Raw genomic sequence first — 13,132 nt, 5'->3', positions numbered from 1 at the left:
CCTTTCATTTATCATTTAAGAATCGGCTTAGGTGTAACCTGATCTCCAGCCTGTGCTTTACCAGTGATGAACCTGGGCTCTGGAGTCAGGCTGTGCAAGTTCCAACCAGCCACTACCATACAGGTCATCTGACCCGGGACAAGTTGCTTGGCCTTCGTGGACCTTCACTTCTTTGTCTGTAAAATGGAAGTAGTACTAGTTATTTCCACTTTATTTCGGAGAGTTTGGAAGATTAAACAAGACAATTGATATAAAGGACCAGATCAGTACTGGGCTTGCAATACGTACGCAGTCCATTTCAGCTATTGTTATTTAAAAGCTTTCTTCAAATTTTATCCAATTCATGTGCCCATTTTAGCCTTTTCTCAGGTTATAGACCAATTGTCCATTTGAATCTCTGTCTCTCTTTTAAGCTGGAAGCTTTTTTGGCATGTGGGCAGTTCATCTGGATAAAGCTACTACCTGCCCCACAATGGTACACTTTGTGGAATATATTAATGAACAAATGAGAGATTTTTTTTTTCAATACTTGGATGAAACACATAATAATGTTGTAAAAAGTAATTCTTTTCTTCTAGGTCCAAATCTTCAACCAAGAGTCATATTTTCTAAATCTTATTTTAAATGGGAATCTAATTTCTGTAAGAGAACAGTAACACACAGATATTCTGGAAATTGTTCATTTGTAAAACCCTGAGATTTATAAACATTAGATCAGTGATGGCTATCCATTTTACAGTTGTACTATTGTACTTTATCATCAAAATATAATCAGAGGCTATATCGATCATCAATTACTATGGAACGACAACCACAAGATCGTGGAGGACGCGGTAAGTATTTATTTTCTTGCGTGTCTGTCATTCTGCTGAGGGTTACCTGGGGGTCAGTTGGGCCGCTCTGCTTCAAGCAGTGGATCCGGCTGGACTTGGCTTCTCACCTTTCTATGGCTTGGGCTCAGCTGAGCTCCACACATAGACCTTCTGGAGCTTAAGAGGAACTGTCTGGAGTAAGCTGTTATGTGTGTGGCAGAAACGCAAGCAGTAAGGCCAGGGGCATGAACACAGTGCAATCCCCTGCTTGTGCTGAGCCAAATAACTTACAAAGAAGTAATTTGGCCAAGTTCAAAGTCAGGGGTGGAGAAGCACACTCTGCTTCTGTGGAAGCGACTGCACACTTACTTGGGGAAATGAATGGACAAAGGGAGGGGAGGGAATTGGACCACTCTTTCAATCTGCCCCAGAGACAAACAGGGAGTTACTATCAGATGCTAGCTTGGCAAAGAAATGCTTGATAACATTTTCTATAATACAAGATAATAAGATTAAATACTATTTAGTTATGTTCAAAGTCAAAGGGCTTCCCAGGTGGCTCAGATAGTAAAGATTCTGTCTGCAATGCAAGAGACACTGGTTCAATCCCCGGGTCGTGAAGATCCCCTGGAGAAGGAAATGGCAACCCACTCCAGAATTCTGGCCTGGGAAGTCCCATGGACAGAGGAGCCTGGTGGGCTACAGTCCATGGGGTCACAAAGGGTTGCAAATGACTTAATGACTGAACAGCAACAGTCAGAAAGAGCTTTTAAGTCAGAAATAACCAAAGATGGCAAACATTGGACCTCTCAGTCCTCAAAGCTCCATCCCAGTACTGAAGTATCAGGTTCTACAGTGACCCTCCTTAACCCACACTGGATCCAGTCTGCCCTGCTCAAGTGTCCCAGCGAGTCAAGTGACCAACAGAAATCCTGCTTGTAAGATTTCAAGCAGCATCTATATTAAGTCAATCAAATGTATTTATCACTTAATATGTTTTCTGAATTAAGGAGAAAGAAATTTGAACAAGCCAGATTGAAAAGGAAGTATTGCACAGGGGGAAGGAAGGTGAGGCTTGGACCCCAAATCACTGGCTGTAGTATTTATGACTGTGCCACCCTGGGCATTTATCCTCTAACAAGGCAAGACATTTAACCTCTTTGAGTTCCCTCATCTTAAATATAAGGTCTCAGCCGTATCAGATACTTTCTCAGTACATGTCTGAATTACAAACAAATGCAAATACATTTATTTGCAAACAAAATGATTATAAACGCAATATGAATACATACAAATAAAATTGTTGTTATCACACGGAAATGAAAATAATACCTTTTATACAAGGTCAGTTTATCCAGGATCCGTTTACAGTGTATAAATACATAAACTTTAGGAGTCCAGCATTTTGTGAGTGTACAAAAAGGACTGGTTCCTTTGATTTACTTTCCCTTTAAATACATAACCGAAAAAACTAAAGCAGATGTGACCTGACCAAAAGCTACATTTTTCTCCTAATTATTCAGAGAAAAGGAAATTCCCTTTTTATATATTTATGTCTTTCCAAGTGCAAATTGGCAAAAACATATTTTCAAAAAATAAAAATATGCATTTTTTTTTTGTAATTTAAAAGGCAGAAGACTGACAACTGAACTTCCCTCTGGGGAGGCAAATTTTGATATCCATCCCCATTTGTCAGAAATGTTAAAATTCTTAGGAAAGTAGCAGGAACAGACCCAGGGTGTTGTAAAGAGGCCCCAGGGACTGTGTGAGGCACTGCGAGGCTGAACTGCCACTCTAACCCAGAGGATGAAGCAGAGCAGTGACTTCTGGCCTCCTTTGAACTTCGGCATCAAAATGGCACAGGGTTGATTGGTTTCTCGACAAGCTTTTTTCAAAGTTACCATAGGCCACTTGTCTATTGTTTTTAAGCAAATGAATAAAAATTAGCTGTATTTTGTAAAAGTTCTTAAGGTAGTGAACAATCACGTCTCTTCATTTTTGGAGATGACTGTGGTTCCCCCAGCATCCCCGATGGCTCAGTGGGTAAAGAATCTGCCTGCAAATCTGGAGACATGAGACGTGGGTTCGATTCCTGCGTCAGAAAAAAATCCCTCCAATATTCTTGCCTGAAAAATCCCATGGACAGAGGCATCTGGCTGACTACAGGCCAAAGGGTCGAAAAGAGTCGGACACAACTGAGCGTGCATAATACCTAGCCCTTCTACCACAAGAAAGTCAAGCAATATCAAAGCTGTTTTACTGATGCCTGCTCTGTTTATTCAGAGAAAGCAACAGCACCCAACTCCAGTATTCTTGCCTGGAAAATCCCATGGATGGAGGAGCCTGGTAGGCTGCAGTCCATGGGGTCGCTAAGAGTCCGACACGACTGAGCGACTTCACTTTCACTTTCATCCATTGGAGAAGGAAATGGCAACCCACTCCAGTGTTCTTGCCTGGAGAATCCCAGGGACGGGGGAGCCTGGTGGGCTGCCGTCTATGGGGTCACACAGAGTCAGACACAACTAACGCGACTTAGCAGCAGCAGCAGCTCTGTTTATTATAAAGTAGGTGCTAGTTTCCCCATCTTTAAATGGAAAACAGCACAGTCAGGCTAGCAGCTACATGCCCAAAGCCAATTGCTCAGTAGGTAGGAATAAGAGCTGGGAATGAAACCCAGGTCAGTAGATTATAGATAAGTCCTTTATCTACCTGCCATGCTGTGCTGATATGTGGAAGGCATGTTGATGAAAGAAGTGGCAAAATGAAGCAAAGTAAATTTTCATGAAACAGACAATGGTATTTCTATCTTATATCCAGACTGTCAAGTACAAAAAGGCTCTTTCTGAATGTCACTGTCTTCGTGGCTGTAATGGTATACGAAATTCCCAACGTTACTTGGAGACTCAGATGATATAATGTATGTAAAAGTCAGCGCAGTTCCTGCTACACAGTGGACAGGTGATAAGAATGATGATGATATTGATGACAATAAGCACGATGGTGTACAAACACTCATCAGCATAGAAGTGGTCTCTATAGCTCTGAACTGGGATCAGACTCGACTTTTTGACAAGCTTTACACAGTGAATTAATACATTAAAAGTGGGTGATGGAGCAGGCCAAGTTTTCACTGTTTGTTGTTGAATTAGATCATCATTTCTATTCTCTCTTCCATATGCATCATGTACATTATAGGCCACAGTGCCTAGACCAGCAAACTCACCAGCTGGGTGCAGAAATCCAGGTAATTGTGTCTACCAGCTCTGAAATCTTACTACAACCAGCTGGATTGTCCAACATTTCTAGCCTCAGGGCTGGTGAGACCAGATCTTTTGAGGGGTATTACAAAGACCTCATTTCAGGTGTCACCTGGCTATTAATTTTTTAAAATACATTTATACAGTCTTTTATGAATCCATACCCCAATTTATTTTCTGCATGTCCTTCTTTAAAGAAAGGAGAATAAGCATATGACTTGAATCATATTTTATAGTTCTTTTATTTGAATTTGGAAATACATACATGTTCATATAGTAGTATCTCAACAACTAGAAAATGTATATTAAGCATGATTATATGGAAAGTTCCTCAGCTCAAATAAATCATTGTGCTTGAACTCTGGCTTGAATTACCTCTGCTATTATTCTGCTACTTGGAAAATTTTCTGTCTAAAACTTGTATTTCATTTTTTTAATTGAAAAAGAAATCACTGGTTTGTTTTTTTTTTTCCAGAAACTAAATAAATTACCTAACTAAATGATGAGATTTCTTTTCACCACAGAGAAATTCAATGAAATCTTCTGCTCGATGTTCCAAATTAGTTCTGTCAGCCATGAAATTCCACTATGAAAACTGGAATTGTCCCTCACCAAAGGTTCATGTTAGAACTAGCTTGAAGTAAAAAGGTTCCCAGGACTGCTTTATTTGAACTTAATCATAGAGATTTCCTGGGGTTCTATACCAGCCTGCTCACTTGCAGTACCAGGTGGAGGTTGGTGGGGATACAGAGCCCTGGCAGCTCTCAGATCATCTAGAAGACCTTAGATTCTCTCTCGGAACTTAAGTCCGCTGTCTCACTTCTGCCAAGCTCCAGCTATAGATGTCATAAGTTTACATACAAATGGAAAAAATCTCATAATATCATTCACATTCACATTCTATTACTGATAATAGTTATCATTCACTGAGCCTCTACTACGTGTAGAACACTACCCTAAATGCTCCATGTGTTTCCTCACTGAAACCTTGAAATGGATCATGAGGGAAATATCACTGTTTCCATTTTGCAAATGAGTTAGCTTAAGCTCAGTTCAGTCAGTTCAGTCACTCAGTCGTGTCTGACTCTTTGAGACCCCATGGACTGCAGCACACCAGACCTCCCTGTCCATCACCAACTCCCGGAGTTTTCTCAGACTCATGTCCATTGAGTCGGTGATGCCATCCAACCATTTCATCCTCTGTCTTCCCCTTCTCCTCCTGCCCTCAATCTTTCCCAGCATCAGGGTCTTTGAGCTTAAGCTCAGTGAGGAAAAAATTCATTCAGGATCATCACTTAGTAGGAACTCAACCCTTCCATGATCTGACCATCTAATTTTGCCCATCCCATGTCTCTCTGAGTTCAGATAACTAGAAGTCTGATACACTGGTGAGACCATCCGTGTGGAAAAAGATTCTTTCCTTTCTCTCCCTTCTAAACAAAAATTTTACCAAAGACCACACCATTTGGTCAAACAACATATGATAGCTACAGTGGTGTTTCTTGTAATCAGTGGTCTGATGATCTGCCCACTTAATTAACAATGGTAGGATTGGATGGTGTATGTCAATGATCTCTGTAGAAAGAAGCATGTAGCTGCTGAAAAATACTTGTGGCCATTTTAGTTAAGCCATAATAAGATGAAATGATTTTTAAACTGAATCAAAATCCTTGTGTTTAAACCTTTTCTTGGGGCTTCCCAGGTGACACTAGTGGTTAAGAACTCACCGCGATGCAGCTTGGATCCCTGGGTATGGAAGATCCTAGAGGAGGGAATGGCAGCCCACACCAGTACTCTTGCCTGAATAATGCCATGGACAGAGGAGCCTGGTGGGCTACAGTCCATGGGGTCGCAAAGAGTCAGACACGACTGAAGAGACTTGGCATACATGCAAACCTGTTCTTGGGACTTCCCCGGAGGTCCAGTCACTCAGACTCTGCATTCACAATACGTGGGGTGTAGGCTGGGTCCCTGGCCAGTGAACTGATCCCCATGCTGCAATTAAGGCCCAGTGCAAATAAATAAATAAATATTTTAAAAACCAACACTTTCTTTATTTTTTTCCTCTAGCAGCTGACTACGGGTGCAGTCCTGAGAAGTACATCTCCACTGTTTCAGGTCAGTTTTGAAATGGACACAAAAGTTATCTTCTGTGTGTGGACTGTCCTGATTTTCATTGTATGAGTGACAGAAAATGGCCATATAAAGCAAATAGACCTCTTAAATGTATCCAGCAGAAAAGCAGAAAATGTGCAAAGGAAAACGAATTCTGGCTCACTTGTGGATGACCCCTCTGCTTTATGACCTGAGTTTTCTGGGGTCTCAACCCTGGAGGCCCCCGACATAGCTCTCTATTTTAATTTGTCCCTCTGGGTACTGATTCACTAGGCTGGAATTCAGCCTTCTCTTGAAAGCTAGAACAAAGGATTACAAACAAGAAATTAGCAGAGCAATCAACAGGCAAGAGGATATGCATTTAATAAATGCCAACCTTTATTTTTCTAACAGGCCTAGAAAACAATTACCCAGTGGCTAGGCACCATTTGATTAAATTGCCTCTGATGATTCTGAGAGTGGTGATATGATTAAACGACTAGTGGGTGATGGGCAGTGATGCCCAGTGGACCTGGTTGTCTACATATTTATTGATATGTTGGTTTCAAGAAGGTGGGCTTCCTGACAATTTGTGGCATCTCACTTCTGTGCTCCCAAATTGGAAACTAGGCTCTATAAAAGACCTTATCAAAACCAGGGCATTTTTATATCTTCTTTCCATACGTGGTGTAAATTAGTGGGCCTGAGGGAAGAAGTATTTAATTTATTTGAAGAACTTTGGTTGTAGACATTCCATATTCAAAAGTTAAACCAGATAATTACTGTCAACTTCAGAACTGGAAGGGTCAGCCTTGAAAGGGCAAAAGGGCAAGCTCTCGGTGAGAAGTCAGTTCATATTTGCTGATGCAAATTGGATAAGCACAGGGAGAAGCTAACACCTGCACTGGTAGTTACCCAGGTATGCAAATACACCTGTGCAGCTTTTAAACATGGAGTTTCTATAGTTCATTACAAAGTATTTCAGTGAAAATGCTTTATTTGAGCAAAATAACTAACTTGACCACCTTCAGTTAACTGACCTATTCCTAAGATGTAATTCTCTTGAAAACAAATTTATTTTCTTCTTGGAAGAAAAGGGCCATAAGCTCAGGTATAACTCAACAGCCTGAAAATGTAGTCACTTTCTTTTCTGCTGTTTGTCATGTGAAATAGGATGATGGTAAGTAATTTTCCTTCTTTGAATTTCAATTTTCCGATCTGTAAAATGGGTCCAAAATTGTATCAATTGAGAGATCATAAAATGTAGACGAGTGCCAGCATTGCTATCCACTCCTTTTGTGAGTGGGAACAAATCTCTTACCTACTCTAGCCTGTTTTTTTCATCTGTACAACTGAGCAGATGGTGGAGTGGAACTCAATGACTGTCAATGTGACTCTTTGGACACTAAGGGGAGAATTCAGAAGTTTGAACCCACGACTTGAACCCAGCAGTGCTATGTCATCGCTGTGGCTGACTGTGACTGTGAATACTTCTCCCTGGGGAAAAAGGTGCCTTTTTTTTTTTCCAATTGCTTTCATTATGTTCTAAAGGGAACTTGTGTCCCCCTAAATGTGTAGATTACTTAACCAAATATCATTATAATTTTTTCCAGTAATAGAATTTGATGATTCTGTGAATGTTAAAGAATAAGACATTTGGTTATGGCATTAAAATAATGTCTCTTTATTCTCTTTCAAATGTTTCAAAGAGCTATTGTCTTAGGCTTTTTAATCAAAAGACTACATAGAGGGGACTGCAGAAAGATCATGAGATCTGTGGAGCCCTGCCAATGGATGCAAAATTCTGTGTGTGTGTGTGTGTGTGTGTGTACATTTTCTAGAAGAATCAATAGCTTTCATATATTTCCATATTCTCAATCATAAAAAAGTGAAGAACCACTGATTTATTGACTGGAATTGGCCTAAAATATTTTCACTAAAAAATGAAAATACTTATTGGATGATTTATTTATGAGTGATGAGGTAACAAGAGGACAAATCATTTTGACTACGCTACTTGATTGGTTATTTTAATGGGTAGGCAAATATGAATCTGAGGAACAGAACCATTCACTGTAGGGAAAGCTGACACATATAAATGCTTAAGAAATTAAAATACTTCCAGCTTCCCTCCTGACTACTTTTATCCTCCCATTTTCCCTGTCTTCATCAGTCAAAACTCTAAAGACTAGGGGTACTGAGTCAAATATTTTTATATTTTACATACAATTTCTCCCCCTGAAATAATCATTATTATAACTAAAATTACTTTATTGTTGAAAACAATTTAGTATTAATAATCAAGAGACTTAAAAATCTCCATAGCTTTTGGCCAAGTAATAACATCCTTAGGTATCTATCCTAATGAATAATCTAATATATAAACATGTTATTTTTTAAAATTTTCCTTATAGAATATTAAATCAATTAATGAATAAGTATATTAGAATAGAAAAGGTTGAGTAAATAAATTATGTAATACCAATGTAATACTGTTTTATGCAGCAATTAAAGTATGTTTAAGGGCCTGGGAGAAGGCAATGGCACCACACTCCAGTACTCTTGCTTGGAAAATCCCATGGACGGAGGAGCCTGGTAGGCTGCAGTCCATGGGGTCCTGAAGAGTCGGACACAACTGAGCGACTTCACTTTCACTTTTCACTTTCATGCATTGGAGAAGGAAATGGCAACCCACTCCAGTGTTCTTGCCTGGAGAATCCCAGGGACGGGGGAGCCTGGTGGGCTGCCGTCTATAGGGTCACAACAGAGTCAGACACGACTGACACGACTTAGCAGCAGCAGCGGCTAAGGGCCTATATTGTGATTGTGAATGTAAAATCTAGGAAACTAAGTTTTATAGTCTGTACAATAAAAGTCATCAATGGAAGTTATCACCAAGTACTAGAATGAAGGATGATTTATTATCTTCCTTACAGTTTTCTATTTTTATCCACTTTACAATGATAATATGCTATGCAAATATAAAAGTATAAGTTTTTGTTGAGCCTTTACAAGGCTAATATATCACACAATTCGACAATGATAATGTAACATACATATGTTATTAGGTTATTCTGTACTTTCATACGGAAATCTGTCGATAATATACACATTTCAGTTACTCTGATTTTCAGTGTTTCAAGTTTATAATTGGTCATCCTGGCTAAATTCTAAGCTTACTTGGTGACACAACTCTTTATCTTATGGATTTCTTTTGGTTCTTAGGTGAAAGATAGTTCTGGAATGGCTTAATTTGCTCACATTGATTGGGTTTTTTCCACCTGATTTTTTTTATAAGATTTTTTTAAAATTTTATTTTATTTAACTTTACAATATTGTATTGGTTTTGCCATATATCAAAATGAATCTGCCACAGGTATACATGTGTTCCCCATTCTGAACCCTCCTCCATCCTCCCTCCCCATACCCTCTTCCCAGTGCACCAGCCCCAAGCATCCAGTATCGTGCATCAAACCTGGACTGGCAACTCGTTTCATATATGGTATTATACATATTTCAATGCCATTCTCCCAAATCATCCCACCCTCTCCCTCTCCCACAGAGTCCAAAAGACTGTTCTATGCATCAGTGTCTCTTTTGCTGTCTCGTATACAGGGTTATTGTTACCATCTTTCTAAATTCCATATATATGCGCACTGACTCGATGGACGTGAGTCTGAGTGAACTCCAGGAGTTGGTGATGGACAGGGAGGCCTGGCGTGCTGCAATTCATGGGGTTGCAAAGAGTCGGACACGACTGAGCGACTGATCTGATCTGATACTGTATTGGTGTTTTTTTTTCTGGCTTACTTCACTCTGTATAATAGGCTCCAGTTTCATCCACCTCATTAGAACTGATTCAAATGTATTCTTTTTAATGGCTGAGTAATACTCCATTGTGCATATGTACCGCAGCTGTCTTATCCATTCATCTGCTGATGGACATCTAGGTTGCTTCCATGTCCTGGCTATTATAAACAGTGCTGCAATGAACATTGGGGTACACATGTCTCTTTCAGTTCTGGTTTCCTCAGTGTGTATGCCCAGCAGTGGGATTGCTGGATCATAAGGCAGTTCTATTTCCAGTTTTTTAAGGAATCTCCACACTGTTCTCCATAGTGGCTGTACTAGTTTGCATTCCCACCAACAGTGTAAGAGGGTTCCCTTTTCTCCACACCCTCTCCAGCATTTATTGCTTGTAGACTTTTGGATCGCAGCCATTCTGACTGGTGTGAAATGGTACCTCATAGTGGTTTTGATTTGCATTTCTCTGATAATGAGTGATGTTGAGCATCTTTTCATGTGTTTGTTAGCCATCTGTTTTTAAGGTGTGTGTCTCTGAGGTTGTTGGTACTGTTTAGTCTCTAAGCTGTGTGTGATTTTTGGCCACCTCATGGACTCTAGCCCACCAGGCTCCTCTGTCCATGGGATTTCCAAGGCAAGAATACAGAAATGGGTAGCCATTTCCTTCTCTAGGGGATCATCCCAATTCAGGGATTGAGCCGGTGTCTCTGCATTGCAGGCAGACTCTTCACCACTGAACTACCAGGGGAACCCATAGCTCTGAAGAGAGAGAAACAAATGCATTTATTAACTTCATGAGACCTGGAAGAACAGAAGCATCCACAAATATGCTGATCCAGTGTCACAGCCTTGTGGGACAGTGGTGATCTTGAAGACAGAGGAAAACCACAGTTGGTTTTGTGGCTTCATCTGAGTCATGTTCAGACTCAAAATCCTTCAAGTCACTCTTACAAAACTCCAGCTCTCTTGAATGATCAATAGTAACTTCCTGGTCTTTGACCATCATAGGCACGTGCTGTGAAATTTTGAAAGCCATTATTGTATGCACAGTATTTAGGGGGAGATGAAATCCTGCCTTCATGATTATACCATCGAGGGCAATTACAAAGACATACGGCCCAACAAAGCACATATTCTTTGTGTCTGGTATTTTATCCTTTTGCAATTGGTACCTCAGATAATAGAATATTCTCTTGTGTTGTCACTGGGATATTTTCATTTTTCACTGGCTATTTCATGCTATCCTGAGCATTTAGCCTAACACCAATTCTGGAGTGTCAGACAAAGGATGTCTTCCTATCACTGAGCAAAACTATTTGAGATTTGTTTGGGCTGAGGGCAGGAGTAGACAGCTGGGAGGCATTTTGGTCAAGGAGAAAAATGACATTTTCTGAACTGGAATGATAGATTGGGAAGCTTGCAGATCTTTGTTCATAGTTCTTTTCTGGGAGGGGGAAAAATAGGGAAATTCTAACCAGTTGCCAAAACTAATCAAAAATGAACCCAGCAGGCTGCTCCCCCCACATTGAATTTACAAGGTAATGATAATCCCAGTTATTTACAAACACGTATTTAAAAATCCAATTTCTCTGTTCAAAAGATTGTAGGGGTTGAATATCGGGTTTTTATTTCTGATATATAAGTAGGAAATATACAGTTGTGATAAAATCCTTACACTAAGTTAGCTAAACAATTTGTTGATAGCATTAGATGACACAATCCATGAACATTATGGGCAGCCTGAATTTTGGCATGTGTACAAAGGTTTTAGTGAACACACACGCCAGTGGAACCTGCCTTGCTTACTCAGGGCCAGGCAGCCATGTTTTATGTCCCTCTCCTGATTTCTTGCATTCTTTCTAATACTGATCTTATTGTTCAGTTGCCAAGACTTGTCTGACCCTGTGACCCCATGGACTATAGCACTCCAGACCTCTCTGTCCTTCACTATCCCCCCAAGTTTGCTCAGATGTATGTTCATTGATGCCGTCCAGCCTCCTCATCGTCTGCCACCGTCTTCTCCTGTTGCCTTCAATCTTTCCCAGCATCAAGATCTTTTCCAATGAGTCAACCGTTTGCATCAGGTGGCCAAAGTATTGGAGTTTCTGCTTCAGCATCAGTCCTTCCAATGAATATTCAGGACTCATTTCCTTTAGGATGGACTGGTTGGATCTCCTTGCAGTCCAAGGGACTCTGCTCTTACAGATCATGAGAACTCTCTCTCTCTTTTAGCCATGCTTTGTTTAGGTTCCCCTATGTGTGAAACAGAAACAACCACACATTTTGCTTCGTTTTATTCTGTTAAAAGCCTGCATGCACAGAACTCATCAATTTCTCTGAAGGCCTCTGTAATCTCACACCACAGGTAAGTTGGAGTGATGACCAGATCAGAAAGTTCAGTGTGATATAAGTTTGAATAGTGACTGCAAGGAGCAGCAGAGGAAATGTATCTTGAACTTTCTTGAGAATAGAGCTCTCTGGAGCATGGCTGGTGCATCTGTGAGTATGCACAACTATGCAAGATGATCTTTTGCTGGATAAAATTCTTTTTCTACTTAGTTTTTGTTCATCCTTTTAAAATCTGCATATTTAGGTAGGTTTTATAATACTCTTTGTGACCCCGTGGACAGTAGCCTGCCAGGCTCCTCTGTCAATGGAATTCTCCAGGAGTGGGTTGCCATTCCCTTCTCCAAGGGATCTTCCCAACCCAGACATTGAACCTGGATCTCCTGGATTGCAGGCAGATTCTTTATCATCTGAGTCACCAGGGAAGCCCTCACACATGTATAATTTACAAATAAAAAGTGGGAAAAGTGACAGATTTTGTTTTCCTGGCCTCCAAAATCACTGTGGATGGTGACTGCAGCCACAAAATTAAAAGACACTTGCTCCTTGGAAGAAAAGCTATGCCAAACCTAGACAGTGTATTAAAAAGCAGAGATATCACTTTTCCGACAAAGGTCCCTATAATCCAAGCTATGGTTTTTCCAGTAGTCATGTACAGATGTAAATGTTGGACCATAAAGTAGGCTGAGCACTGAAGAACTGATGCTTTTGAGCTGTGGTGCTACAGAAGACTCTTGAGAGTCCCTTGGACAGGAAGGAGATCAAACCAGAAAATCCTTAAGGAAATCAACCCTAAATATTCACTGGAAGGACTGATGC

At 40.3% G+C, this 13,132-nt stretch overlaps 1 long non-coding RNA gene across 1 annotated transcript in view; it reads left to right on the top strand.

Annotated features, from left to right (window-relative positions):
• Positions 1 to 11,171, top strand: part of LOC113879786 — a 78,899-nt gene extending 67,728 nt beyond the window's left edge. The window contains exons 2-4 of the long non-coding RNA XR_003507456.1: positions 6,140 to 6,187; positions 7,524 to 7,672; positions 10,686 to 11,171. This is a non-coding gene — a long non-coding RNA (uncharacterized LOC113879786). The remainder of the gene's footprint in view (positions 1 to 6,139; positions 6,188 to 7,523; positions 7,673 to 10,685) is intronic.
• The last annotated feature ends 1,961 nt before the right edge of the window (positions 11,172 to 13,132 follow it).

This window comes from Bos indicus x Bos taurus, chromosome 21 (genome assembly GCF_003369695.1).
Source record: "Bos indicus x Bos taurus breed Angus x Brahman F1 hybrid chromosome 21, Bos_hybrid_MaternalHap_v2.0, whole genome shotgun sequence".
In the NCBI taxonomy this organism is placed as follows: Eukaryota; Metazoa; Chordata; class Mammalia; order Artiodactyla; family Bovidae; genus Bos; species Bos indicus x Bos taurus.
The sequence above is the reverse complement of the archived record's forward strand: the minus strand, read 5'-3'. Positions and strand labels throughout refer to the sequence as shown.